The sequence below is a fragment of the Egretta garzetta genome, unplaced genomic scaffold (genome assembly GCF_000687185.1).
Source record: "Egretta garzetta isolate BGI_Z169 unplaced genomic scaffold, ASM68718v1 scaffold13, whole genome shotgun sequence".
Taxonomy (NCBI): Eukaryota; Metazoa; Chordata; class Aves; order Pelecaniformes; family Ardeidae; genus Egretta; species Egretta garzetta.
The window spans coordinates 3070722-3074642 of NW_009259239.1; positions in this window are offsets into that span (position 1 = coordinate 3070722).

Genomic DNA, 3921 nt, shown 5'->3' on the forward strand with positions numbered 1-3921 from the left:
TATTGCATTTCCTTTAGACTTAAAATGCTGTGGTCAGCAGAACACAAATGGCTGAAACCCCTGAATTACACAGGATTTATACACAGTGCTGCTTCCTGAAGTTGCAGTTGGTATTCGGGATTGCCTGCACATGGCACGCAGTGCTACTGAGTATAACCGTAGTTACCAGTTCTGTGTGGTTACCCAAGCACGCAGTTGGCAAAACCGCATCTACTGGAGAGACCTGGGGGTTCCTGTTACATCTTCTTCTGACCCCCCCCTTTTTTTTTTTTGGAAACAAAGAAAAGAATGAGCATTTAAGAGATCTTGTCTGTCCCATGGCTTCTGAAGCTCGATTCACAACTCTTCTTGCCTTCCTCAGAGAGGCACTGGAGGCCCCATCCCTGGAAACATTCAAGGCCAGGTTGAATGGGGCTCTGAGAGACCTGATCTAGTTGACGATGTCCCAGCTCACTACAGGGGGGTTGGACTAGATGACCTCTAAAGGTCCCTCCCAACGCAAAATATTCTATGATTCTATGATTCTGTTTCCTCCCCATCCTGCGGGAGAGGGGAGTGAGAGGTTGGGTGGGTGCTTGGCTGTTGGCTGGGGCCAACCCACCACAGATACCGCTGGCACAGAGGAACCTTCTCGTGGTGAGGATTTTCACTCTCCCTGTGGAATATGACGGTGGTATGTAAGTGAGAGGCTACTACCACAAAGAAAAGATGTTAGACACTTCATTTTTAAGCAACGCACCCGCCTGCTGAGGCAGGGTAGGAACATTACGTATAATGGCACACTGAAAAAGGACAGAGAGACATTCATATGGAGTTGCGCCAAGTGCCCGTGTCTCTTGATGTTTGAAAGTTTAAGCCTGAATACCTCATCTCTTTGAGAAAACCGAGCTCTTATGAACTTGAAACTTCTTTAAGGATGCAAGATATTACAAGGTAATTTTAAGTCTGTGTTAGGTGAATCCACCAAGTTTTGGAGATTATTTTACTGGAAACAATTTCTTTTTGTAGGTGATTTTAGGTCACTGTAGTTATTACTGCAATTTTGTATTTGGGGTGCTGTTGTGTCTCAGTACAAGTACAGACTGATATATGTGTATCTGAAGTGATTCTTCCCTATTCCTCTACACTTTGTGATAATGAAATTAAGGTGTTCATTATGCTTAGAAATATTTGGAATTGCTGAGAGGGTAGGGAGGAAAAACACAGGATTCAGACAGGACCCATTTACTAAGTGGTAACAAGTCACTGCAGGTTAGCTGATCTCTGGTAACTGCTCATGTGCGTGGCCTTAGCCTGCAGCGTACACAAACGTAATTCAGGTTGGTTTAGCCCTTAAGGAGAAGTCAGTCTGACAATTTGGAAGGGATTACATCTTTGAATCCTTAATCAGATAATTTCAATTTAGCAACACTCGTTCTGCTCATAGCAGTGGTACAGTGCAAAAGTGCTGTAGAGATAAATGACACATCTGAAGGCTACCACGGTTTTTCCTTAAGCAGGACCGAGGAATAAAAGGGTTTTGTTTGGTTCCAGCTGTCTTTTGATTTAGAGCGTCACTTAAAATGATTAATGGAGTTTGTGCACTACTTGAATTTTCTAAACTATTTTGTGATGGAAATCTTCTGTTTTGTGGTTTTCCTGAGTAACTTGGGCAATGTTACTTAAAATTTTTCAGCCTGACATCCTTTTTATGGCCTCCTTTTCAAGAATTCAGTATTTGCAGTGGTGAAATTTTCTATGGCCTCTTGCCTCTAGTGATCTGCTGAGTTCTGTAAAGTAGAAAGTTGGTATTTGAGTTTCATTTTTCATGTTCCTCACAACTAACCAAACTGACTGAATTATTCTGGCAGTGCATTAAGTAAAGGGAGCCCTATGCCAGTCCCTCAAATAGGGCTATTTTGGGTGCCCACAGCAACCTCTTTGAACGTGTTGGTGTTCTGTGCTGCAGCTACTTGTTGGTTGGGGTTTGGTGGTGTTGTTTTGTTGTTTTGTTTTTTTTTAAATTACACTGAGTTTCTGTTCAAAAACTGATAGGCAGGAATAATGTATCACATCTGTCTTATCCCAGGAGTCTTCATTCCTTTCCAGATCCCTAAGAATTTGCCAGTGGTAGAGCACTGCACATTTACTGACAGAAGGCATGTTTTTCCTATTTAAATACCTTTCACCAGCATCTTTGAAGTAGCCCACAGATCTTGAGCAGTCCATGGACTGGAGTTGAGAACCACTATATTACCATAATACTGTTTCCTCATTTAGTTTTTTAGTTTAATTAAAGCTATTTGATCATATTTGTAAATTAAAACTGGATATGCATGTGTATATAATAGCAAAGTGAAATATTAATATTGAATCAACCAACTTTGTTCTCTACAAACACTTCAAAAGGCAATGCCAGTGGGAGTGCAATGTTCAGTCATGGAAACCTGTGAAGGGTAGGACTCAAATTTGCAACACCTACGTGGTGGCTGAGCTCATTGCCCACAGTGTACTGCCTTGAAACTCTGGGTTGTTATTGCATCAGCCTCTCCACAAACCTATTTTTTAGAACAACGCCCTAATCCCGCTGCACGTGCACACTTCGGTCTCTTTGGGGCAGAAGGCACATTTGACCTCAGTGATGCTGCAATTCTGAACTTTACCCTTAATTGCCATCTAACAGATTTTTCCCAAAGGGAAACCTAAAGCGGGATTTATCGCACCTAACTTTAGACATCTATTGTGAGGTGTTCCGAACTAAGTGGGGTATCTAGGTCTCTTGTTAGTCAACACACATCTGGTCAGTGGTATCAGTGGCATTTTGGTTTGCCTGGTGGGGATGATTATTATACCAGATTCTTTGCTTGAACTTGCTCCAGCCCTGATGCAGACAGCTGGTAGGGAATACTCCTGTGACGTGAAGGCCATTTTATAGGAACAGGCAAATGCCGGGTCTGCGTCTGCTGGAAAATGCACATGCATCTTTGGTATCAGCATTGGTAAATATGTTTCCCTCCCCCAGTTAGAAATTAGCGTCAACTACATTGTTAAAAAGGCGAATTTTTATGAGGTCACATATTTGGCATAGCATCTGGAGAGCTTTGGAGTGTTTGGTGTGTCTGCCTTTCACAGCCCACTCCATTTTTCAGAAGGATGTGTAGGGTCTGAAATACTTAGAGAAACCCCGAAACCTAAACCAAAAAAAAAAAAAAGAGCAGCAAAGCAAAACCAACAGTTAACTTTCAAACCAAGAGGTAAAGCCTTTCCTGGGAACACGACGAGTAGCTGACAGTCCAGGGTTTCGTTTGTATCTGGTGTTAAGGTTGGGTATCCCCTCTCATCGCGCTGATGACTCCTTATTCCTCCTCAAGGCGTAACTCCATAGCAGTCTGCTTTTTTAAAGCTAAAATCCAAAGCTTTCACATCTGTTCTCTCTTGGAAGTGCTTCTCCCTCAACATCAAGCCGGTTTACCGGGCGCAGAGCCTCCCCCGTCCCACCGGGGAACGGGCGCTGCGGCCCTCCGGCTGCCCAGGGGCACGGCTCTGTCTTTCTGTCGCCGTTACCACCAGAGTGGCCCAAGGATGCCCTGGAAACGCGCAGCCTGAGGCTCCCCGGTTGTCACAGCCGGGTTGCCAGGCGCCAGCCGGCCACGGGGAATCATAGAATGTTTTGGGTTGGAAGGGACCCCTAGAGGTCATCTAGTCCAACCCCCCCGCAGGAGCAGGGACACCGCTAACCAGATCAGGTTGCTCAGAGCCCCGTCCAACCTGGCCTTGAATGTTTCCAGGGATGGGGCCTCCACCACCTCTCTGGGCAACCTGTTCCAGCGTTTCACCACCCTCATTGTAAAGAATTTCTTCCTTATATCCAGTCTAAACCTACCCTGCTTCAGTTTAAAACCATTACCCCTTGTCCTGTCACAGCTGGCCCTACTAAAAAGA